Source organism: Xenopus laevis, chromosome 9_10S (assembly GCF_017654675.1).
Source record: "Xenopus laevis strain J_2021 chromosome 9_10S, Xenopus_laevis_v10.1, whole genome shotgun sequence".
NCBI lineage: Eukaryota > Metazoa > Chordata > Amphibia > Anura > Pipidae > Xenopus > Xenopus laevis.
Window position 1 is genome coordinate 35,910,314 of NC_054388.1, and position 27,590 is coordinate 35,937,903.

Sequence of the window (27,590 nt, forward strand, 5' to 3'; positions counted from 1 at the left end):
GCTACAGACTTCTTCTATTGTTATGGATTATCATTCCATAAGGACGAGGAAGAAACAGCAGCTTCTCCATTAGGTTCTGCTTTTCAGTTAGGGACTCAAATTGTTAACACCCACCTCATTCAGGGTCTCAGGGGATGAGCAGACCTGCCAGGAATATGAAACACCCCAAAGTATATAATCAGTGGAGTTGGGGCCCTGTATTTCTGCTGCAGAACACTTGAGGGTCTTTGAATTGGCTTCTCCGGAGGTCCTGGGGACAAGGCCAATCACCTGCATTGGATTCTTCAGGACCAATCCAGAGATCAGAGTTCTCTAAACCAGTAGTGAAATTAAAGCATGCTACCTTCCCCACATTGGATGACAGACAGGAGGGCATTGATTCCTACCTGAAAACTTTCAAAATAATTTGTGAAGATAACAACGTTCCACAGGCAGAGTGGCCAAAAATCCTAGCAGGCAAGTTAACCAGCAAGGCCAGTGATGTATACAAATAATTGACTTACGCTCAGCGGACTGACAATGAGGAGGTTAAAAGAGAAGTACCACCAGGCCTTTAAAGCTTTACCCAAGGAGCCCATAGATATCCATTGGGTCTTTGCCATCCAGTTACGTCACATCTTTGACCAGTGAACTGGTGTGGTGCAAACTCCTTAGGAACTTTGTCAGCTGTGCTTAATGGAGCCATTTCTAGAGCAGTGTGTCCCTCAAGTGTGGGTGTGGGATTGATCACCAATACCTACTTGCTTCCTCTCAATCATCTAACAGAATGCCACCCCAGAAATTGCATCACAGAACTAAAACCTGCTGTAGGTGTGGCTCCAGCTCCAATTTACAGGCCGAATGCCCACAACCACCTAGGGGATCAGCATCACATCCACCCCAGGCTGTGGCCTTTGTTAAACCTGAAATGGTGGAAGCACCACAGCAGCCTACACAGACTCTGAAGCACCACACCCAGGTATGTACCCCTAATGACATGCCACATACCAAGCCCATTGGGGAATATATAGTCATGGGAGTACAGATCAAGGGAATTACCATTACCAAACCATTCCAGTGACAGTAAATGGTAAGAACTTAGAAGACTGCATGCATTAATAGATAAGGATATGGGGAACAATGCACAAAGTAGGAACTATATTGAGTCATTTTACAGGAAGTACTGTCATTTCAGTCAGTTAATCAATATTGGTCATGACAGTCAATGGCTACACTTCAGTGCAGTTTTTTTGCACCATAGCTTTGTCAGAACGGTCACCACAACAAATAAGTTCATTTTGCTTATATGCTATATTCCATAAGTTTTGCTATATAATCAGAATAGAACACCACTACTTTCCTTTCTTCTGTTAGTGCACATACATACATACATACATACATACAAATAAATGGATTTATGTAAAACATGACATTAGGGGTTCAGAGACATGTGCAATGCACCATGAATCAAGATCTGCCTGCATAGACAGTGCTTGATACAAGAGAAAGCAGGCAGGGGGAGCTATGTTACATGTAGGCATCTATGGGTTACTGCCAAGGTTCAAATGTAACTTTTGATTTTAACTAAGCCGATACAGTATTCTCTGTCTTGGGGCAGTGTGCCCAAATCATCCTCATACCATTGTCTCTGTAGGAGCAAACGAAGAAATACGATGTGGCTAATGGCGGAGCTCTACCCTTGCACGCCAGCTCCTGCTGAACTGCTGCTCTCGCGATGAATCGGCTCCTTCCAGCCGGCTTCTACTCACACACTCTCTGTCATCGCTGTATAGCGCTGTTCAAAGCATTATCGGAGTCTGGCTTGTTAGTATCAAATAAATGGCTTTATTGAGCGCTTTAACATAGCAGTGGCACTGCTGGAAGGCTCTGTTTTTAATAATTTTAATTAGGGGACTAATTAACTTAAAGTGAAGCAATTTCTGCCCCAACATCTTTCAACCTAGAATGGACTTCCATATGGCTTATATTATCTGCTAAACACTACAGAGGTCCACAAATCAGAAAGGAGAAGGCGAGTGAGTCGTGCAAACGCTTATTGTTTCTATGAAGGATAAACTATTATATCAAGCAATGTTGGAAAATTTAGCTTTTTTGACCCATGAGCATTATGTATAAAAAAAGAATATTCTAAGTGGAATGTGCCTTGACTGTCAATAAAATATAAGATTACCATACTTCCATAGACTCTAAGACAGAATGTAACAGTGTTAACCCAGGATAATGTTAGAAGACATTTACCAAGGGTAGCAAATAAATTATATTCCTAAAGGGGTGAATCACCTTTAAGTTAACTTTTAGTATGTTATAGTATAGCCAATTCTAAGCAACTTTTCAATTGGTCTTCATTATTTATAGTTTTTGAATTATTTGCCTCTTTCCATCTTTCAGATCGGGGTCACTGATTCCATCTAAAAATAAATTTTATGTAAGGCTACAAATGTATTGTTATTGCTACTTTTTATTACTAATCTTTCTATTCATGCCCTCTCTTATTCATATTCCAGTCTCTTATTCAAATCAATGCATGCCTGCTAGGGTAATTTGAACCCTAAGAACCAGATTGCTAAAAATGCAAATTAGAGTGCTGCTGGATAAAAAGTGAAATAACTCAGAAACCACAAATAATAAAAAATGAAAACCAATTCGAATTGTCTCAGAATATCACTCTCTACAATCTACATCATACTAAAAGTTCTTTAAAAGTGAACAACCCCTTTAAGGCAAGATGAATTGCTACTGAAAGTTTGTTTCTATATTTCCCCTAGGTAGGAAAAACATTGTGCAAAAGTTAAAACAGTTTGAGCAACAATTATTAAAAGTTTCCAGTATATATATTTGAGAGTGGTTCTAATTCTAGTTGGTTCTACAAGACAATTTTGATTCTATTGAACGCCTGAGTTTCTCATTGATGTCCTGCGCTTACACCAGAAAAAGATACAAAGTTTCTGAAACTTAATAAAAATAAGAGGCTTTTTGGCCCAGAACAATATGCAACTCCACTACAATACATTTGTAACAATTTAAGATAAGCAAAGAAACAATTTTAACAATTTAAGATAACCAGGTCTCTAGGGGAGACACAGCTTAAAGGGCAATTTCAGCTTCATTAGCAAAACTGTTTTGCAAAAATGGCAAGAAATGTGTTCAAATTTTCATAACCTGCCAAATTTTGTAAAACAGACATTGTAATTATGGGATGTGGTCAAAAATTTGCCTTGTTTACCTTTGCATGTAAAGAAAAGTGCTATAAAATCGTACTGGAATAGGAACAGTTTGTTTAATTTCTACGTACATTAGGCAAAAATTAGGGTGCACTATATCTCTTGCTTATAAAAATGTTGAAGATGGATTATATATGAAATATACCTGAAATCCCTATTTTAAAAAAATATATATATTTTACGGTCTATGCTTTTCAAGTAGATATACTAAAGGGCTAATTAATTTCTTTACACTAAAACTAACAAATTTGAATTAGAGTTTTCACAACTTGAACGTTAGATATTTATTAAGTGCAGCAAGTTTAACGTATTTAAGTTTTTTTAAAGTTTGTAAACATATTGAAATTATGATTTGAACACGATTAAGATGCATTTGAGTTCTTTCACAATTTTAATCAGTCAAGCTTTTTTTGATTCAGTGTTTTAATAAATAAACAAACATTCACGTTTGGTAAAAGTTTGAGTTTATTCAAATTAAAAAATACTTTTATGGGGTCCATTTTCCATAAATCTCAAAAAAGTCATGTTTTTTTAAAATTTCTCAAGAGGTCTAAAAAATTCAATTCAGAATGACTTGTACCAAATATTTCTGGTTATATACCCTGGTAAGGCATGAGGAAGTGGCAGGATGCCACAAAATGCATGCGACAGTGATATTAAAAGATATCTCTTTTTTTAGTATAGAGATCCTTTGCTGCTCCATGATAAATATTTTTCTTTCTTAAATATATCAAGGCACACACATATAGGCAAATTGCACATTACAGTAAGCACAGGTTATCATTAATTAGTTATAAGGATATTAGAAGGCACTGACAGCGTCCGGAGGCCACATCCTCTCTCGTAAAGAATTGCGCGCATACACATCTTTCCATAACGGAGTGCTAAGCGCCTAGTGCTAAGCGCTCCGGAATCAAGTTAGTTACCAGTACAGCTGGGTGGCATGCCATCTCTTAATTTATGCCGCCCTAGGCCCGGGCCTTTGTGGCCTCACCACTGAGGTGTTCTGTGACCATATAAAGTTATACAGGGAACCCTAAGCATCACTCACGTGTTATAAGGGATAATGTACCCCTACTGTAAATTATAATGATATTAGAAGTCATATAAAGGCACAAGGCTACAGGCTGAGTTATACAGGGAACTCTGAGTATCACTCTGCTTGTGCTGGCCCCGCCTGCCTGTTCCTGGTGGTGTTCTTCCTTCCAGTATCCTGGTGAGACGATGGTGCCCCTTTGCTCGTCCAGAACCGTTAGCTTTGCTCCTCTCTCAAATAAGACCTGGTGGCATCTGATTAGCCGAGGGCTACTCCCGAGGTGAAAGGCGGCGGTTAGAGGCAGAAGTGAGAGCTGAGACCAGGGAGCTTAGCTTGGGTTCTGGCTATAGGGTGCTGAACGTGACATAGTGCAATTTTATGTAAAATTCCTCTGAGAACATCTTGTAATGCGAGATTCATGTATAACCCAGAACACATCACAGGATAAATACAGTTCCTTTTCAATATACGTATATAGAATGCCTCCAAAACACACACATTAAACTATATTCCATTAACACATATAATACCCCCTGAATGCATGGCAGGATATTAATTGCATAATAACCCAGAAATACAGCACAGGATGTAGTATATTCATTGGCAACGTCACATATAATAACTGCATCCTGTTTGTTGGTGTTGGTATGAGGATGTTTGGTCTTCCCAAGTCTTCAATATAATTCACCATATATATATTCTACATTATACAGATGGGCTCATTTTCCATCTATTATTCATTTCTGTTATATCAGCATTTAGTTTTTATAGTCAGTAAAGTATACTTAAAAGTATTGTTCTTTAGCACCTACCAGATAGACTTGCCCTCTTTCCTAGTTTGATGTTGAACTTTCAGCTCTTGAGGATTGCAGTTTAACATCAACTGTTAAGTATAGTACTGTTATATGTCATAACAAAGCTTTCTATTTGTTATGTACATAACACTATTCAGCTGTCATGAAGAGATTAAGGGGGTTATTTATTAAATTCTGCCAAAAATGAAAAAAATAAATACATTTTTAGTGGAGAAGAAGCTTGAATTTTTCGAGATTTTTTTATACCCTGAGGATGGAAATGTCCAAATCCGAAAATCCAGCATCTCAGACCTGCAGAAGTTGTATATAAGTCAATGGGAGAGGTCTCTATCTTATTTAGAAGTTTCTGTGGTGTAGCATGGTTGGGAAAATCATAGATGGAAAGTATATCCCTCCCAGAATGCTCTATGAAGCAGTGCAGAGGGATGTGAAAATGAGGCTCTGAGTAGCAGGGAGATGATTAGCCTCACCTGGAGTAAAAAGATGGGGGCTCAATTAAGGCTGCTCTCTGCCCTAGAGAGAGAGAGAAAGGAGAGCTGTGTTAAAAGTTTGCATAGTAACTGCATGTTATCTGTGTTTAAAGCATAAGGACTTTTATTGCTGGGATCAAGTTTCCAGAAATAGACAAGTTATCTGGTAGCAAGGACTGGCTACCAGCTACTGCCTTAAGTGTTTGGGGAGCGGCTGCTTCCAGGAGAAAAGCACAAGGGATCTCCAAAGGACTGTGAGTTAACAGTAAATTTTGTTTGCTGGACTTATATTGCCCCAGTGGGACCTTTGGGAAAAGGACATTTTCATTTATCAGTACAGCTGGACTATTTTTGTTTACTGCCTTCCCAAAGGGTATGAACTGTTATGTTGGTGTTTAAGTTGCTGTGTTAAATAAATGCACACGTGAGATCAGCTGGAAACCTGTGTACTGTCTACTACCTGTGTGAAAGGAGTTGCTGCTGCTACTATCTAAAGAGCGATCCCCCACAGTGGTGTGTGCTGGAATTAGCTCAGGCTATTTTGTATTTTTTGGGCAAAAATCCAGACAATTTGGGTTTTCTGTTTAAATGTTCATTAAAACCAATAGGATTGTTTTGCCTAACATAAGCATTAATTATATATTATTTGGGATTATGTACAAGGTACTGGTTTATTATTACAGAGAAAAAGAAAATTATTTCTAAGAATTAGATTTCTGTAATCTAATTAAATGTATTTAAATCATATAATTCTCATTTTAGCATCTGCATATTTTTTCTTTGTATGTATGACCCCTGAGGCAGCTGAACATGAGGCATGTTGTATGAGTCAGTATAGATAATATTCTCCTAGCAGCAGAACAAAAGGCTCAGCCCTGTAAAGTCCTGCTGCAAGTTATGAGTGCTCCTGCAAGTTTAATGGCAGTGACGAGGTTAAGTCCATTGTTGTACCGAAAGAAAGCTGCTAACTCATACATGCTGCACATCTCAAACAATATATCACACAAAACCCATAATTAAATCACTTTTTTGTGCAAATCCTTTCCTGTTTATGAAAAGCAGAATCATTTGGGCAGGTACGGGATCCCTTATCCAGAAACCCGTTATCCAGAAAGCTCCAAATTATGGAATGGCCATTTCTCTATAATAATAAAACAGCACCTTGAACATGATGGTAACTAAATTACATTAATCTATATTAGTTGCAAAATAATCCTATTGGGTTTATTTAATATTTAAATTATTTTTAGCAGATCTCAGTATGGTGATCCTAATTAAGGAAAGATCCATTTTCTGGAAAGCCCCAGGTCCCAAGCATTCCAGATATGATATCCTATACCTGTATAAGCTAGTATGCAAATATTTTTTTTTTTTTTTTTTATAATTCTTTATTTTGAAATTTTTTCAAATCAAAAGGGTACAGAAAAAAAGAGGGTAAATAAAAGAGCAAAATGGGGAAAATAATCGGGTTTGGCCACACAAATTTCGCTTACACTTTAAGGTACATCTTTACATATATTGTTTGTCTCTTAACCCTTAAATTGCAACCCTTAGTGTTATTTGTTTAACTTATCTTTATATTCAATCCATGGGGACCAGATCTTCCAAAATAACTTGCTCTCATTATGATATATAGAAGTTAATTCCTCCATTTCTCTTACAACCTCCACCGCTCTTATCCATTCATTTACTGTGGGGGCTTCTTTAGTCTTCCATTTCTTTGGTATAAGGGACTTTGCTGCTTGTACCAAATGGAAAGTAAGAATATCCTCTACCATTTTCGAATGTTCTAAATGGACATTTAGCAGTATAACCGCATAATCCTCTAACTTAATTTTTAAAGTAGTTATTTTATTAATATTTTCTAGGACCTGAGTCCAGAAGTTTTTGAGAACTGGGCATGACACCCAAATATGAGTGTGTGAAGCCTCTATCCCATTGCATCTCCAGCATAAATTTGATATCTGTGGGTTCATTTTATTGAGCTTATCCGGTGTATAGTGCCACCTAGTTATCATTTTATATATTGCTTCTCTTATTTTCATGCTCTTTGTCATCTTATCCCCATATTTAAATATTTTTTTCCACGTCCACTCTGATATAGTCATGCCCAGTTCTCTCTCCCAGGATTTACAAAATGTATAACTTTTATTACTCTCTCTATTTAATATCGTCGTGTACATTTTTGATAGGGGTTTATCTAGTTCCTGGTCTTCCTCTATTATTTTTTCCCACTGTGTTAGGGTTCTGTCCCACTCCTTATCTTTATTTATTTGTATAAAATAATGTAGTTGGTAATATCCCCATAAATCCCTGGGGTGTTTCCCCCACCTCCTTTGTATCTCTTCCAATGGAACCAACTTTTTCCCTTTAACTAGGTCTTGTATTCTAGTTGGTCTCTCCTCATATTTCTCCCATCTTGAGAATGCTCCCTTTTCCACCCCTGGTGGGAAATTTGGGTTACGACATAATGGTTGTAATACATAAGGGGTGTTCGTTAGCTGAAGTGCGATTTTGTTGCTATGCCATGTTTTCAGAGTCGCCTTAATTAGGGGGTGCTGAGACAGTTCGTCATTTGTTGCCCACTTATCATCCCACAGTAAGTTTTCTAACGGGTATTTGGACCATGCCTTTTCCATCTCACACCAATCTTTTTTCCCTTTTCTTGTAGTCCAATTCCATATTCTTACTAAATGCACAGACAGGGCGTATAAGTAAGGATCTGGTAGTCCCCTCCCTCCTTCCTCCTTTGTTTCTGCCAGTATCTTATAACTTATTCGCACATTCTGCAAATATTTTTGGAGAGGTTATTAGGATAGAAATGATCTGTTGTTGAATTTTCCTTTCAAGACATATAAGCACCTATTACCATTTGATAAAATTGTCTTTAATGCATCACCTATCAATGCTGCAATTTTTTTTAGTGCCAAAATGAGTGCTGCAGGTTTAATGGTGCAATATGCCTAATTTATTTTACAATATCTACTGACAAGCACAAACTAGTGTCAGCATTAATTCTGGCAAATTACAAGTTTTTTTAAAGGCAATTTAGGTCAACTATATTTTCTGCTGTAAATTCTGCAGATGTTGTTTGGTGCCATTGCAAATACAGGAATGAATAGCTGAATATATGAATTATTAATCAATTGAATATGTAAAGTAATGAACAATTAGATGATAATTAATATCATTTATCAATTCACTTTAGACAAAGGAATTTACTAATAAATTTATATATGTTTTTTTCCCCCAATGACACCCAATAATGGACCTCGAGTGACATCTTTCACCCACAAACTAATTTCTTGGTGTTATTGCCCAAAGTGTAGCAATAGAAATCAAACAGAAAAATGGACGTGGGAAATAGGCAAAGAAACCCAATAAACGGATATTGAAGAAGAGATCGCAGTTTAGGAAATCACTATAGCAATATTTGTGACATTGTTTCTAGCATAAATAATTGATAGTACTACTCGATAAGTAGCTTGGAGAAATGTGTAGTAATATTCATGTTTATACATATAATAGGAAAAATGTCATATGTACTCCATGTAAAAGCAAACAGGAGCCATCTCCAATTGACTGAGAAATGTGTTTTGGGACATTATATCATCAATCAATTAAGGGGCAGATTTATCAAAGGTCGATGAATTTTCGAATGAAAAAAAAAACGAATTTCAAGCTATTTTTTGTGTACTTTGGCTAGGGAATAGTCCAAATTTGATTTGAATTTGAAGAAAATTAGAAAATTCAAATATCGAAATTTATCATGTACTTTCTCTTTACAAATTTGACTTCGACCATTCACCATTTAAAACCTGCCGAATTGCTGTTTTAGCCTATGGGGGACCTCCTAGAACCTATTCGGAGTCAATTGGTGGACTTTTTTTTTGGGAAGAACTTTGAATCGAATTCAAGCGAATGCGCTATTCCTTCGATTCGTATGATTCGAATTTGAACAAATACCGAACCTTCGATCGAAAACGGATCTATTCAACCCAAAAAAACTTTGATTCAATTTCGGTTGGTCTTTTTGAATTAGGAAGTTTTTTCAATTCGAAATTCGACCCTTGATAAAGAGAGTCAGAGATTTGAAAAGAAATAAACAGGACAAATGAATTGGAAACTAAGTACTCCCATATATTCAGAATATTTTTTTTTCTAATGCAAACAGGGGGTTATTTACTAAACTCAGAATGCAAAAATCACAAATTTTGTTTTGGAATTTATTACCCAGAGGATGGTAAATCAGAATCTGAAAGACCAGCATCTCAGAACTGGTTGCATATAAGTCAATGGGAGAAGACCCAATGATTTTTTGATGTGCGCTGGGTTTTGGGCAATACTCTGAAGTTTTCGAATGAAAATTACGAAAAAATCTTGAAAATTACGAAAATTGGATGATGAAGTCCGAAAAATTTGTGCAAATCTGCACATTTTTGGGAAATAGTAATAATAAATAAGCGTAAAAAACCCAAGCGGATTTGTTTGTAGCTGAAAATATTGAGATAAATTCAGACTTTGATAAATAACCCCCTTATAGTGCAGTTCTATTTTTATAGACTCTAATCCAATTATAGCTCCATAACCCATTCCTGCCTGTCTCCAGTACTTGCTCTGGTCTACTGTATCTCAACTTATCTTCATCTGTCAATTCTTTTCACTCCCCCATCTGTAACTCAGATTCTAGGAATGTAGGTCTGTCTTAACCAAGTATTCGCTATGTTGAAGTTGAATTTATAGGAGAAAATGATTTGTAATGTGCATTAAAAGAAAAAAAAAGAAGCTTTGACCTTTAACCAGGAGGAAGATATTTCCTTAACTTTTTTATGATCGCTACTTTTTTTTTTACTTTACAGTGTTACATTAGAGAAATATAATATCCACACATTTATACCAGTAATTGCTTTTGGATTCTAAAGTTTATAGAAAATAGTTTCAAGAAGAAGAGAAGCAGTAAAGATTTAGCTGATGATTGTTAAAAATATATATTCATAAAATAAAATCTGGCAGTCAATAGTTTATCTGCAATATTTGCAATATAATTTGCTTATCCATTTTATTTAATATATCTCAATTTATATTTTTGTAAGCTACTTTACATTAAAAAAAAGTCCATATTTCTGCTATTTGGATTGTAAAAAAATTGCCTAGTCCAGATCTGAATTTTAAAAGTTACAATTTCCTTGCTTCCTTTAACAAGCTCCCAATAACTATACAATATTATTCTATGTTTTTCTTTCACCCCCAATGCTTCATTAAAGCAATTATCAGTCTCAGCAAGATCTCCCATTTCTACAATATTTTCCTTTAAAGCATTTTTGTCATAGTTTGAATTTTCTACCCACCTATGTTGATCTGTGCTTGATGATTTATGGAAGGTTCTAAAAATTAAACAAAATACTTCTATGTACAGTACACCATTGATTCTGTACATGAATATGTATGTTTATGACAATTGTTTTTAAAAATGTGAATTACAAGATCAGCAAGGATAATATACTTATAGAGACACTCTTTTTGTACATAAATATTTAATTTAAAAAAATCCTCAAAAATATGCAATATAATAACTGAATACAATTTCATCTAAATAACTGTATATTATTTAAATTAATGTAAAATAGATTTATTTTTACTCATCAAGAAGATATTGTTACAGAGCAGAATGTAACAGGTTTCCTAAACATTCATATATATCAATTATATAATAATATATATATACACTATATATATATATATATATATATATATATATATATATATATATATATATATATATATATATATATATATATATATATAATTAGCCCTATACTATCGTGCACATTTATAAAGGGTCAAATATCGAGGGTTAATTAACCCTCGAATTCGACCCTCGAAGTTAAATCCTTCGAATTCGAATATCGAATTCGAAGGATTTAGCGCAAATACTTTGATCGATCGAAGTAAAAATCGTTCGATCGAACAATAAAATCCTTCGAATCGAACAATTTTAATCGATCGATCGAAGGATTTTTCTTTGATTGCAAAAATTTCAGAAAAGTGATGGGGAAACTGCCGAAGTATGTAGTCGAAGTTTTTTTAAAAGAGACAGTACTTCGACTATCGAATGGTCGAATAGTCAAACGATTTTTAGTTTGAATCGTTCGAATAGAAGTCGAAGGTCGTAGTAGCCTATTTGATGGTCGAAGTACCCAAAAAAATACTTCGAAATTCAACGTTTTTTATATTCGAATCCTTCACTCAAGCTTAGTAAATGTGCCCCTATATGTAATTTATCACAATTTCATCTTAATAAATGTATATTATTTGAATATGTATATAAAATAGATGTATTTGGAAACTGGACACTGATGATAGATATCATGATATTCATTACAGGTCCACTAGAAATTAAGCTGCAACCCATTAAACATTTTTTATGCAACTTATGATTTATCTATATTTTATACATATACAATATAGCATGCCAGCAAATGTAAAGAAAACGGTATAACTCACAATCATCACAGATTCTTACTGAAACCATTCATTACCTGAATACAGATGTGCTATTAATTGCCAGGGACTGCTCAAAGAATGGCCTCCTGTGTACCCGTTGCTGGACGGGTGTCTGCCTTTATATAGAGAAGTTTCGGACATTTGGGATTCCTTAATAAGGAGTAACAGCCCAGGCAGAGATTAAGGAATTGAATGTCTTAGCGTAACAGAGCCGCACTACACCCAAACCTTTTGAGACATTCATCTTTATTATCACTTATTATAAAGACAAATGCATTGCTAAATACTGTATAGCTAATGTTTAAACTCCTTGTTTAGATTATATATCATCATTATGGGCCTTATTTATCAAAATCCAAATTTTTCTGTGTATTTATATAAAAAAAAGTCTGACCTAACTGGAATCCATCATTTGACCTTATTTATGATTAATAAAGCATGTTTTAATCGGATTGGACACACACACGATAAGATTTTTTTCAGGCTGTTTCCCGAAAAGCCAGAATTTTAAGGATTTTTTCCCAAAAAGTCAGACATAGTCTGATTTTTTTGTCTTATTCCAGCGCAGAACTCAGAAACTTCCAAATAGGATTGGGACCATCTCCCATTGACTTATATACAACCTCAGCAGGTCTGAGACTTTTTCTATCCTTGGGGTATAATAAATTTTAAAAAAATTTAGTTTTTTCCCACAAACGATATAGATTTTATAGAAAAAAAAAACCCTCAAATGTTTCGCGTTTTTGACATTGGGACTTTAATAAATAACCCCCTATATTCCACACACATAATGTAAACATTAGATTGAACTAAATTAGATTAATCTTAGTTTTAAAATCAACTTTTTCAAAGTAAACTATTTTAGGAAATGGGAACAGGAAAAATGTTAACTATTTTCAAGAATATTCCTATATATCGTTTATGCAACTGTGTAAATGCAGTAAATTAGTGCATAACCCAAAATCTTGCATTTGATCATTTTTGTGAAAAATAATTTAAAGGGATCCTGTCATCAGAAAACATGTTTTTTTCAAAACGCATCAGTTAATAGTGTTACTCCAGCAGAATTCTGCACTGAAATCCATTTCTCAAAAAAGCAAACAGATTTATGTATATTCAATTTTGAAATCTGACATGGGGCTAGACATATTGTCAATTTCCCAGCTGCCCTTGGTCATGTGCTCCACACATGTTCCGAAAATCGTATGAATCCTCGATTCATACGATGAGATCTTTGTGTCTATGGCCAGCTTAAGGCTACAAATTTATTGCTATTGCTACTTTAATTAATGAAGTTCTCTAATCAGATGACTCTTTTTTTCTTGCATTTCTGTCTACTACAATAAACACACAATGTATGTCAGTAATATGTTTGCACTTTGCACAAAGGAAAAACACGATACTGTTAATCAAGTATTAACTGCTCAAAATTAAATTAAGACTTTGTTAAATTAAACAGCCAATAAACTACAGTTACTTGATCAGTTTGTTTCTGAGCACCATTCTTGTGCCCCAAAAGTACCTATGTGCCTGGAGCATGTATTTGCTGTTGCACGCAGGTCCTAGAATACACAGAGAGTAGCCTACAATGCAGGCCCCCTTTGGAGGCTGTCGAGATTCAGAGTCAGAATACACGCACCTGACAAAGGAAGAACATGCACATCTTTGGCATCAAACCAAGCTTTTCTCTTAAGACTAAAACCTCTGCAATTGACAAAATACTGGATCTTGCCTCTGGACCTGAAAGAGTTGAACCCCAAGTTCTTGGTGCTTGTCAACCAAAAGGTCAATGAACTGGAAGGCAAGAAAGGGGAAGCAACGTTTTTCCGGAGAGATTCTGGATAGGAAAAGGATGCAACAATCCACTTTGGGAAGTTAATTGGAATGATCTGTGTCCAGATGAAACAGAAAAGGCAGTAGCAAGGCAAAAGTGCAATCAAACACAAGAAGGATGTTAGCTTTGCTGAAGAGAACCTAAAAGGGCATTTATCAGCACTGGAAGACTATGGCATGCCAGATATGTTATGGTAAATGTGTTTGCGCCCCAATGTGCATACATAAAAGAATGTTTCCACTGTGGGAGCTAAAGGACTTGCTTGCATGCGCAGGTACAAGAAACGTTTATGGAGAAGCTGACGAATTGTCAACCTTTTACATAGCATTCACTGTGAATGAACACAGCCTCTGCTTGCACCTCACCCCTTGTAATGGAACATAGAGGGCAGTCTGTTTCGCACCCAGCAACCACAATGAAAAATTGAAAAGTAAAAAATGTTACATTTTAAATGAAAAGTAGTTTCCTCTAGGGATGCACCGAATAGAGGATTCGATTCGGGATTCGGCCTTTTTAAGCAGGATTCGGATTCGGCCAAATCTTTCTGCCTGGCCGAACCGAATCCAAATCCTAATTTGCATATGCAAATTAGGGGCGGGAAATCGCGTGACTTTTTGTCACAAAACAAGGAAGTAAATTTTCCCCCTTCCCACCCCTAATTTGCATATGCAAATTAGGATTTGGTTCGGTATTCGGCCGAATCTTTCGCGAAGGATTCGGGGGTTTAGCCGAATCCAAAATAGTGGATTCGGTGCATCCCTAGTTTCCTGTATCCTCCAGTACTTCCTTTTATGGACTCCTGGACCAGAATACAATATGGACAGTATAAGATAGTATGTGGGAACGAAATAGAAAGCATCGCATTGCCCCCTGCTATACTGCAAACATGGAAGGTGCCCCTACACTTCCATCACCCAGACCTTTCAGCTGTCATCAGGTGGTGACAATGTTGGACACTTCTCAAGGTAACTTCTGGATCACAAGAACAATTAATTATTAGACATTCTCTGCAAACAGTTCTCTAATGTAAACACTAAGGGGTCCATTTACTAAAGTTCGTAAAAATTGTCTATAACCCATCCCCATTATCGCAGAGAATATTCTTGAGACAAAATTCCTCCATGATCCATGAGACATTTGAGAAATTTCTTGCGATAAGTGGCGTTAATTACGCAAGTGTAGCCATTTGTTTCAGCGTTATTTCTGGCAAATTGCGTGTTTTTTGGTGCTCATTTAGGTTGACTGCATAATCTGCTTGAAGATTTTTTTTTTTGCACCACTGCCAGTAATAATATACATGATTGAGTTCATATAAAATAGTATTTATTACCAGTTTATAAAGTATTATTAAATATACTTATGGCCAATTAACTACTATTAGGAAGAAATCATTTTCCCATTATGTAAATTTTTCTTAATAATTCACTAAAAATACATTTCTAAGTATCATTCTTCCCAAGTGCAATCTCTAATTTTCGCTGCTTCTGTTTAACAAAACTGACTATACTCCTGTTTTACTATATAATTTCTGTTTTTTTCACATAACACCATCCTCTGGGGGCGATAAAAATAGGCGACAATTTGTCTATATTTGGTGACACTTCTAGCAATAATCTTTAGTAAACCTTGCGAGACAGCCTACACAGAATGAATGCAATAATAAGTGTTAATATATAGGTTCACCAGAATATTTGCACTTAGTAAACTTGCTCTTGCTTATGGCCACTTAATAAACTGATGCCTAAATTCCTAGCAAATTTAACAAGGGTACACTGCTAGTAAATACAGTATTTGTAAACATTGTACACAAATCAAAAAATGAATGAGCTGTTGTGTTAAATGGAATTTTGCACCTCATTGCATGTTAGCATACACTACAATATATAATCTAAAAATATAAAAATTGTGATGCACTTACCCAGCAACCAGTGACCATACAGCCTCTTAAATGGAATTTCTCGAAAGAGATGAGACTGTGGTCTGCAAAGCATCTTTGAGTTACATCGCACCTGCATGTTTGGGGAGTGGGGGCTTCCAGCCATGGGAAGTATGCTACGTGTCACGTGCTACTCTTTTTCACATATGTGCAGACCATTGCATGATAACATTAGAAAATCAGTCATTCTGGTTTAGGCTTACTTTCAGCTTATTATTTATAGTCAGACTAAACGAGATGTGTTACAGCTGCTTATTCACTGGAAACCTGGACTTAAGAATTAAATGACTAAGAATGTCTGCCTGCCAAGCAACTGCATACAGGTGGGGAAAGCTAAAAACACCCCATTGCCCTCCTTGTTCTCAGGAGAAACATAACCTACCAGATGTCCTTCTGATAAATTTTATCAATATTATAATACCTCCAAAAGAATCTTATGAGATTAATTTGTATTCCCCCAGAAGGTGTAAAGTGTTCCTACTAATTTACTTTTATCATACAGGTATGTATCCTTTATCCTGAATGCTCAGGTTCTGGGGTTTCTGTGTGGTGTTCATGCAAATGGCATGTAGATGTCACTGTGCTCATACTTATGCTGTGCATACTTCCTGGTAGCTTAAAAGTGAAAGTTACTGTTGTGTAATGCCTGCATGAGAGCCTGCTAATAAAGCACTGTTATACTCTACTCATCCTCGGCTACCCAAAACATAACAAATGGCGACAAGGATGGCTCTTCTACCTCTGCAGCAGCCTGCACCTTTTCTTCCAAACCCTGGTAAGCCTAGCATACATTTTACTGCTTGGATCTGTATGTTTGAAAACTACATTATTGCTACTGACCATAGGGAGATTTCTGCTGCTAGAAAGTGTGTGGGATTCACCTACACTGCAAAATCATACAGCAAATACAAATAGAAAAAACTGCTTTCGCTGTGGTTCAACACAACACACTGCAAATCATGTTACATGTCCTGCAAAGGCTAAACGGTGCCGCAACTGCACAAAGGTAGGACATTTTGCTAAGATCTGCCGTAGTTCTGCTAAAGATGTTCATGAAGTCACTACTACAAATGTCACAGTATTAAGTGTGGATAAAGCTGGTACATTTATTCCTGACAAGTTTATATGCACTGTCAGTGTCAATACTGCTTCTGCTGACAAGGGACACTCCATTAACCTGATGCTTGATACAGGTTCAGCTGCTTCTATACTACCAAAGGATATTTTCTTGAAATACTTTGCAAAAGATCTGCTTGTTGCGCCTACCCTGAAACTGGTCAGTTACTTAAAGGATCCAATCCCTGTGCTTGGTTGCTTGCCAGTGACTGTACAATTTGAATCAAATACTGCAAAATGTGACTTTTATATTGTGAATAAGGGAACTGCTATACTTGGAAGGGATCTCTTTGCTGCATTAAACCTACAATTAGTTGATGGTCTCATTACTACAGCACCAGTGCCTGCCACACAGCCAGTGTCTAAAATTTCACCACAAAACAACACTTAACTGGGTTGTGCAAAGAACTTTGTACACAAATTTAAGTTGAGACCAGATGTAAAACCAGTACCATTTGCTGATTCAGGGAAAAACTTGCTATTGATATTGTCGGTCCTTTTACAAATGCTCCTATAGGCTGCAGATCTGCTATAATCTAGATGGACTATTACAGTAAATGGATAGAAATTGCATTTGTTTCTCATATAACATCAGCTACAATAATAACATTTCTGTGTAATAATGTTATAACATTTATGCGTAATAGATCTTGCCAGACTAATTTAATTTCTTTTTATGAGAATGTAAGTAGAGACCTCGATTCTGGGATGGCAGTGGATGTGATTTACTTAGACTTTGCTAAAGCATTTGATACAGTGCCACACAAATGGTTACTGGTTAAATTAAGGAATGTTGGCCTGGAACATAGTATTTGTACCTGGATAGAGAACTGGCTAAAAGATAGACTACAAAGAGTGGTGGTAAATGGAACATTTTCTAATTGGAGCAGTGTTGTTAGTGGAGTACCACAGGGCTCTGTACTAGGTCCCTTGCTTTTCAACTTGTTTATTAATGACCTGGAGGTGGTGTGATACAAATGTGACATGGCAGGCCATGTATGAATGTGAGTGTGATCAAGTGCATTCAATATGGCTCCTTAGTTATAAAATGGATGTACTGATATTAGCAGGAGAACAAGGAATAGTAGGAGTTAAGGTAATAGACTCATAAACATACAGTATAAATATGTTTATTAAGGAGGAAGCTCATATCTTATTCACATAGTTATAATCAAAATACACAGCAATTATACACAGCAATTATTTTCATTCACATGGTTATTTCCATTTTCATGGTCATTCTCATGGCCATGTTCTGGGCATGTAGCCATTATTATTATTATATATGTCTGTGTAATGATCTATTACTTTGTTATTGTACCAATATAAAAAGGAGCTCAGCTGGGGGGGCTTCGGGACTTCATCTACAAGCAGACGTGTTGTGTAGAATAATTGGTCTTGTAAGGACCATTGGCCGATTGATGTGCTCTGGGAGTCGCTGTATTTGATTTGGGCCCGGGGTCCCCCAGCTGATGTTCCTCTCAGAAGTCTGCCAAGGGAAGCTCGGCTAGACGTTGCGTTGTCTTCAATCGGTATTGTATTACTTTTCTTACAATATATTATTCTGGTTTAATGATGATCAATGTGTGTGTGTTTTATTTCCATCCCTATATTTGATAAGTCTGCTGGGGGAAGTGCTCAGTAAGACATTTAGTTTGTGATAAGTCTGCCAAAGGAACTTGTAGCAAGACAGGTGGGCATTGAAAGTACTGTTTCTATTTTTGCAGATGATACTAAATTGTGCAGAACTATAGGTTCCATGCATGATGCTGCCAGTTTGCAGAGTGATTTGTCTAAATTGGAAAACTGGGCAGCAAACTGGAAAATGAGGTTCAATGTTGATAAATGCAAGGTTATGCACTTTGGCAAAAATAATATAAATACAAGTTATACACTAAATGGCAGTGTTTTGGGAGTTTCCTTAAATGAGAAGAATCTAGGGGTCTTTGTAGATAACACGTTGTCTAATTCTGGGCAGTGTCATTCTGTGGCTACTAAAGCAAATAAAGTTCTGTCTTGCATAAAAAAGGGCATTAACTCAAGGGATGAAAACATAATTCTGCCTCTTTATAGGTCCCTGGTAAAGCCTCATCTGGAGTAAGCAGTGCAGTTTTGGACTCCAGTCCTTAAGAGGGATATAAATGAGCTAGAGAGAGTGCAGAGACGTGCAACTAAATTGGTTAGAGGGACGGAAGACTTAAATTATGAGGGTAGACTGTCAAGGTTGGGGTTGTTTTCTCTGGAAAAAAGGCGCTTGCGAGGGGACATGATTACACTTTACAAGTAAATTAGAGGACATTATAGACAAATGGCAGGGGACCTTTTTACCCATAAAGTGGATCACCGTACCAGAGGCCACCCCTTTAGACTAGAAGAAAAGAACTTTCATTTGAAGCAACGTAGGGGGTTCTTCACAGTCAGGACAGTGAGGTTGTGGAATGCACCGGGTGATGTTGTGATGGCTGATTCAGTTAATGCCTTTAAGAATGGCTTGGATGATTTTTTGGACAGACATAATATCAAAGGCTATTCTGATACTAAGCTCTATAGTTAGTATAGGTATGGGTATATAGAATTTAATTAAAAGTAGGGATGGGTGTATGTATGGATGCTGGGTTTTCATTTGGAGGGGTTTAACTTGATGGACTTTGTCTTTTTTCAACTCAATTTAACTATGTAACTAACTATGCAACTATGTCTACAGTCTTCAGCAGAGAAGGTAATCCAAAGGAGTTAATATCAGACAACGGACCACAGTTTGTCTCATATGAGTTTGAATCCTTTCTGAGAGAGAGGAATATTTTGCATAGGAAATCTTCAATGTATTACCCACATGCAAATGGAGAAATCGAGCGATTCAACAGAAGTCTGAAAGAAGCACTACAGACAGCAAATCTAACTGGGAAATCTTGGAATGTATCTACTGCTGACATTGTGAAACGTCAACAAGCCAAATGTAAGGCTTATACTGACAGAAAGTGGTGCAAGAGAAGTGCACTTTCAGCCTGGATCTTTAGTCAGAATTAAGAAACCAAGAATACTGAAACAAGGACAATCTAAATTTACTACACCACTTGAAGTGAGATGCCAGCGAGGACCATACACATATGAACTGTCTGATGGACGCATATGGAATGCAAGTCGTCTTGCTCCTGTTAGATAGGACTTTGGAGAAGCTCCATTTGATGAAGGACATTTTCCTACTCCTGATGTCAACTACAATAGGCCTGTAGAAAGTGAACCCATAAGGCACACTGAGCGAATCAGAAAACTACCTGCTTGGACCAAGGACTTTGTGATGTGAAGAATGTATAATATTGTTTTAAAATGCATACGGTTTAATTGTTGCTGTTTATTATAGTTGTCCAAATGCTTTCCTACTATAGATGGAATATGTGGTGTTCATGAAAATGGACTGTAGATGTCACTGTGCTCATACTTATACTGTGCATACTTCCTGTTAGCTTAAAAGTTAAAGTGAAAGTTACTGTTGTGTAATGCCTGCATGAGAGACTGCTAATAAAGCACTGTTATACTCTACTCATCCTCGGTTACCCAAAACATAACATTCTGGATTAGGGGTCTTTCCATAATTTAGATCTCGATATTTTGAAATGAGTGTATGTAACCCCTATTTGGCTGAATTAGGCAAATACCAACTAGTGTGATAGAGCATGGGCTATACACAACCCTCTTTCACCAGGACGGGCTTTTGCTACTTGGAAAGAACCCATGCCGATGATGTTTTACTACAACTCGCTACTGAGTTGGACGCCAGGGTTTCTTTGCAAAAGAGTAGAACAGGCTTAATTTCAATACAAAGCACCACAGGGTTATAATACTCACAGATGAGGTACATAAAAGTACATGCCAGGTACATTCAAAGGTGTAGCAGACACAGCATGACAGCATGGAAAGACAGCATAGTAAGAATAGCACAGGAAGGTAGGATAACCTTCCAGGGTTTCACTGCCTCATGTGGCCCAGATCCCTACAGCAGATGTGGAACAGGGATAGAACAGAGCTTGAATTCCTTGTCACTACTGTGATCCCTTCACTACAGGCAAAGCAGAGCCTCGGGGAGAGCTACTCCCTTCTATCCTCCTTGTTGGAGCTTGAGCTGCTCTTTCTAACTGAGCCTCACTGTCTCACTCTCTCTATAGGGTCTACACTACACACTGACTTCACCTTGTTCACGGGGTCCCTGTACCCCGACTTTACTAAAGGGGTGGTCCCTTTAGGGCCTAACACTTCTGGGGCCTTGTTGACTCCAGGCTCAATGGATGCCTCCACCCAGATCAAAGGTCAAAGAGGAAGAACCTCCCCCTGCAAAGCACTTTGTTACAGTGATGCAGGATATGATCATCAACCTAGGGCCAATGAAATGGGTTTGCAAATAAGGTAGGGATGCAACGAATCCACTATTTTGGATTCGGCCAAACCCCCGAATCCTTCACGAAAGATTCAGCCCAATACTGAACTAAATCTGAATCCTAATTTGCATATGCAAATTAGGGCGGAAAGGGGAAACCAATTTTTACTTCCTTATTTTGTGGCAAAAAGTCACACAATTTCCCTCCCCACCCCTAATTTGAATATGTGGTACTATGAGGTACTAAATGTTACATGGGTTTTAACCCAGCAACAGGGAAAGGAGGCACTGACAGGGAATGAGCCATTACACTTATGGGTCCCTGTCAGGCTTACCGGTGTGATCCAGACGGAGAAGGAGCTGGAGCTGAAGATCTTGAACTCACAAGCGCCTCACACAACCACTACCCACCTGGAGTGGAACAGGGAGCAGGGTTGTGGAGAGTAGCCAGTGAGACTATCAAACGCGGTACAGAGGATAAGACAAGGCCGTAGTCAAGAAGTCCGAGGTCAGGGCAGGCAGCGAGGTTCGTAACGAGAAGACAGGCAGAAGAGTCGAGGCAGGCAGCAGAAATCGTAGTCCAGGTTCAGGCAGGGTCACAACAGGCAATTCAAGAAGTCAGAGATGCTAGGGTTTCAGTGATAAACCTAATAACCAGGCAATGCATGTCAGTCTGGATCTGGTTTAAATGCATATCCTTTTGGCGCCAAACTAGCGTCCTCACGCTGACGTCGCGGAACTGACACCAGCGCGTCCGTCACAGGCGTTTCCGCCTACGTTCCTGCACCCGCGACCGTCGCCGTCGCCACCGCGTCCGCGACCGTCGCCGGCGTCCGCGTCACGCGCCGGCGCGCATTACCGCGCCCGCGCCTGCGCCGAACGGAACGCATGCGTGTGTTCTTACATTGCCCCCCATCAAGGAGCGGCCTCAGGACGCGACAACCAGCAGGCTTACCAGGATAGGTTCCATGAAATCTGTCCAACAAGTCAGGAGCGTGGATGTTGGATGCCGGTTCCCAAGAATTTTCTTCCGGACCATAACCCTTCCACCTCACCAGGTACTGGAGCTGTTTGCCTCTTAATCTGGAATCCAGGATCTCTTCCACCTCGAATTCCTCTTGACCGTCAACCACCACAGGAAGTGGTGGGGGAGCCGAACGCCCAGGAAATCGGAACATCGAGACCGGTTTTAAAAGAGCAGCATGAAATACAGGATGTATTTTCCAGGACGCTGGAAGTTTAAGCTGGAAGGCCACAGGATTGACTTGGCGGATGACAGAAAAAGGACCCAGGAAACGTTGACCCAACTTCCTACTGGGACAAGACAGCTTAAGGTTAACAGTCGATAACCACACACGGTCACCCACCTTGAACTCTGGGTCGCCTCTCCGCCTCCGATCAGCGTAAGTCTTGAAATTTTGTTGCGCCTTTCTCATGTTTTCTTGGAGCCTTTGGAAATTATTCGATAGAAAAGTTAATCTGTCCTTGACAGCAGGAACTAAAATATCAGAAACAATAGCAGAGGGAAAAGTTACTGGATGAAGACCATAATTTGCGAAAAAAGGGGACTGATTAATTGATGAGTGATGGGAATTATTATAAGCAAACTCCGCCAAAGGAAGAAGATTGACCCAATCGTCTTGGAGGTAAGAAGAATAACATCTCAGGTATTGCTCGAGAGTTTGATTAGTTCGCTCGGTCTGGCCATTGGACTGAGGATGAAACGCAGAAGAAAGAGACACTGAAATCTTGAGTGCTTTGCATAATGATTTCCAGAACTGTGATGTAAATTGTGGTCCCCGATCCGACACTACTTCATCTGGAAGGCCATGGAGTCTTACCACTTCTTTAATGAAGGTATCGGCAGTCTCGGAGGCGGAGGGAAGTTTTGGTAGAGATTTAAAATGTGCCATCTTGGTTAACCGATCAACAAAAACAACAATGGTGGAACAATCAGAGGACAATGGTAAATCGGAAATGAAGTCCATAGAAACTGATCCCCATGGACGGGAAGGCACTGGCAGAGGTTGAAGAAGACCAATAGGCCTAGAGTAAGAGTCCTTAGATCTGGAACATATTTCACATGAAGCAACAAACTTAAAACAGTCCTTAGCCATCCCAGGCCACCAGAATACTCTCTTAGCCAAGACAATAGTTTTCTTTATACCTGGATGACCTGCCAATTTAGAATCATGACTATTTTTAAGAACCTCCAGACGCATTGATTCTGGGACAAAAATTTTGCCTTGATGGAAAAGAAGACCTTCCTTAGGCAGTAACGATGGTTCAGAAATGTTTAAAGAAGCGTCCTTAATTCTATCCACCAGGGTTGGTTGAAGCAGAAGAAAGTTATTAGAATTTAGAATTGTCTCAGGGGCCAAGGAAACCTCGTTTTCAGAAGAAAACATTCGAGATAAAGCATCTGCTTTGACATTTTTTGATCCGGGTCGGTAAGTAAGATGAAAATTGAATCTCATAAAAAATAACGCCCATCTTGCTTGTCTGGGTCTAAGTCGTTTAGCTGAACGTAAATACTCCAAGATTCCTGTGATCAGTAAAAATAAGAATCAGATGTTTAGACCCTTCGAGGAGGTACCTCCATTCTTCAAGTGCCAGCTTGATAGCGAGTAATTCACGGTCCGCCACATCGTAATTACACTCACTCTTGGCCAGCTTACGAGAAAAGAAGGCAACAGGATGAAGATCCTCTTGAAACCCAGTTCTCTGAGACAACACAGCACCCACCGCAAGTTCCGAAGCATCTACCTCCAAAATGAAAGGAAGGGAAACATCAGGATGGTGAAGAATTGGACCTGAAGTGAAGAGTGTTTTCAATTTCTCAAAGGCCTCCTGAGCCTGAGTAGACCAAACAAACTTTTGATTATTGCGCGTCAGTTCAGTGATTGGAAGAATGACTTGAGAAAATTTTTTTATAAATTTTCTATAGAAATTTGCAAAGCCGATAAAACGTTGAACGGCCTTCTTAGAAGATGGAACCGGCCAATTAAGAATTGCAGAAATCTTCCTCGAGTCCATCTGAATACCCTGAGGAGAAATACAGGACCCCAAAAAATCTACAGATGATTGTTCGAACACACATTTCTCAACTTTGGCATATAACTGATGGGTGCGTAGACGAGCCAGAACCTTCTTCACATGAACTCTGTGTTCTTCCAAAGAATTAGAAAAAACAAAAATATCATCTAAATAAATGATGACAAATATATCGAGGAAGTCCCTGAAGACGTCATTAACAAAATGTTGAAAAGTTGCAGGAGCGTTGCAGAGACCAAAGGGCATGACCAGGTATTCAAAATGCCCGTAACGAGTACGGAAGGCTGTCTTCCACTCATCGCCTTCTCTTATTCGGACCAAATTGTAAGCGCCCCGGAGATCCAATTTAGAAAAGATCTTAGCCTCCGCCAATCGTTGAAATAATTCAGGAATGAGAGGAAGTGGGTAACGATTCTTAACTGTGATCTTGTTCAAATCCCGGTAGTCTATACACGGCCTTAATGAATGGTCTTTCTTCTCGACAAAGAAAATCCCAGCTCCTGCTGGAGAAGAAGATTGTCTAATAAACCCTTTAGCCAAATTTTCATCTAAATAAGAACGAAGTTCCACAAGTTCTGACTCGGATAAAGGGTAAACTCGACCAAACGGAATCTGGGCCCCAGGAAGAAGATTAATAGGACAATCATAAATGCGATGAGGGGGTAACTTGTCAGCCCCTTTCTTATTAAAAACGTCCAAAAACTCCCAATAAGCTTGAGGAAGAAGTTCATGAATTTCCAAAGTAGGGGATAAAAAACAGACCTTTTTTAAAGAAGAAATACAACGAGAAGAGCAGAAATTGGAAAGAAATTTTACTTCACCGGTAGCCCAATTGATGGATGGGTTGTGCTTCTGTAACCAAGGCAATCCCAGAATAACGGGGAACAAAGGAGAAGACACTACATCAAAGTTCATCATTTCAGCGTGCCCTTTATTCAATGAAACAAAAAGAAGGACGGTCTCTTGCACCACAGGGCCTGAGGTAATCAGAGACCCGTCAGCCACCCGGAGGGCTACAGGATTCTTCTTGGCTTGGAGCGGAATCTGGAACCGTAGTGCTACTCTATTGTCCAGAAAGCATCCGCTGGCCCCAGAGTCAAGGATTGCTTGGAGTTCTACCCGTTGGTCTCCCCACTGTAAAGACAAAGAGACTGTCAGGAGAGGCACAGGAACATGGCAGGGGGTAAAGTCTTTTTCAAGCAACTTCTTACCCGCCGGGCGGATCGGGCAACCCCGAAGCAGATGGCCTGCTTGACCACAGTAAAGGCAGAGATTCAGTCTGCGGCGTCTGATGCGTTCCTCCGGAGATAAAGCAGACTTAATAGCACCGATCTGCATAGGCTCTGGGGCTGTACTGAAGACAGGCGGAGGCATGGCTGGAGAAAAGGTGGACGGTATCCGAACTGGAGGAGGAGCAGATGGTAACATCCAGGTCTGAGATGAAAGACCCGCTTTTTCCGCCTTTTCTTCCTCTCTACGCTCTCGGAGTCTCTGATCAAGTTGGATAGCGAGGAGGATGAGGTCTTCCAAACTGTCCGGAATGCCAGTACGGGCCAATTCGTTCTTCAACTCAGAAGACAGTCCGAAACGGTATTGATTTTTTAGTGCGGCAGGGTTCCATTCTGTGTCATCTGCCCACTGCCGGAACTCCAACGTATAATCCTCAGCAGGACGGACCCCTTGCTTCAGGGCACATAAGGCAGCCTCAGCAGTGGCGACTCTGTGGGGATCATCGAAAATGACCGCCATCGCGTCAAAAAAGGAATCCACCGAAGCCAAAACTGGACTGTGGCGGTCCATGAGACGAAAGGCCCAGGTCTGTGGTTCTCCCGTGAGAAAAGAGATAATAACCCCGACCCGGGTTTGCTCAGTAGGATAAGTGTGAGGCTTTAAGGAGAACAGCAGCTTGCAGTTACTCCTGAAATTCCGAAATAGCTTCCGGTCTCCGGCAAACTTCTCCGGAAAAGCCACCTTGGGTTCAGAGATCTCCGACGTGATGACTTGAACCTCTGTTGGTGCAGGAGGAGTGGCAGCAGAAGTGGAAGGGAGAGCCGCTGGCGGATGAGATCTGATATGCTCCTGTAGCTGAGCATATCCGCTTTGCAGCTCCCGGACCGCTTGCGTCAGAGAGGACAGCTGCTGGGTTAGGACAGCAAACGGTGAGGCCCCTTCAGCTGGATCCATTTTTGGGCCTGGTTATACTGTCAGGCTTACCGGTGTGATCCAGACGGAGAAGGAGCTGGAGCTGAAGATCTTGAACTCACAAGCGCCTCACACAACCACTACCCACCTGGAGTAGAACAGGGAGCAGGGTTGTGGAGAGTAGCCAGTGAGACTATCAAACGCGGTACAGAGGATAAGACAAGGCCGTAGTCAAGAAGTCCGAGGTCAGGGCAGGCAGCGAGGTTCGTAACGAGAAGACAGGCAGAAGAGTCGAGGCAGGCAGCAGAAATCGTAGTCCAGGTTCAGGCAGGGTCACAACAGGCAATTCAAGAAGTCAGAGATGCTAGGGTTTCAGTGATAAACCTAATAACCAGGCAATGCATGTCAGTCTGGATCTGGTTTAAATGCATATCCTTTTGGCGCCAAACTAGCGTCCTCACGCTGACGTCGCGGAACTGACGCCAGCGCGTCCGTCACAGGCATTTCCGCCTACGTTCCTGCACCCGCGACCGTCGCCGTCGCCACCGCGTCCGCGACCGTCGCCGGCGTCCGCGTCACGCGCCGGCGCGCATTACCGCGCCCGCGCCTGCGCCGAACGGAACGCATGCGTGTGTTCTTACAGGTCCCTACATGTAATAAAAATAATTTCAGCATTTAGGGGATTATTTATGAAAATCCAAAAATCTCAATAAAATCGTGAAGACATTTGAATTGTACAAATTTTCGGATTTGACGCCCGAAAACGATTATTGCACAAAACCCAGCACAGATCAGGATATCTTCAGGACTTCTCCCATTTACTTCTACATGAAGCAGGTCTGAGTTGGAGTACTTTTTTATTCAGATTTTTAACACCCTCTGAGTTTATCACATTCTGAAAACTTTGAGTAAATAACCCTCTTAATAAACCCAACAGGATTGTTTTGCCTCCAATAAGGATTAATTATGTCTTAATTGGGAACAAGTACAAGATACTGTTTTGTTACAAAGAAAAAGGAAGTATGTTGTAAAATTATTTGATTAAAATGGAGAAGGCTGTCCTGTAATTCTGATCTTTCTGGATAATGGG

At 39.1% G+C, this 27,590-nt stretch overlaps 1 protein-coding gene across 1 annotated transcript in view; it reads right to left on the reverse strand.

Annotated features, from left to right (window-relative positions):
- The window catches only part of LOC121399044 (agouti-signaling protein-like), a 70,946-nt gene that overhangs the window by 1,975 nt on the left and 41,381 nt on the right, over positions 1-27,590 (reverse strand). The gene's annotated exons all lie outside the window — the stretch shown is intronic.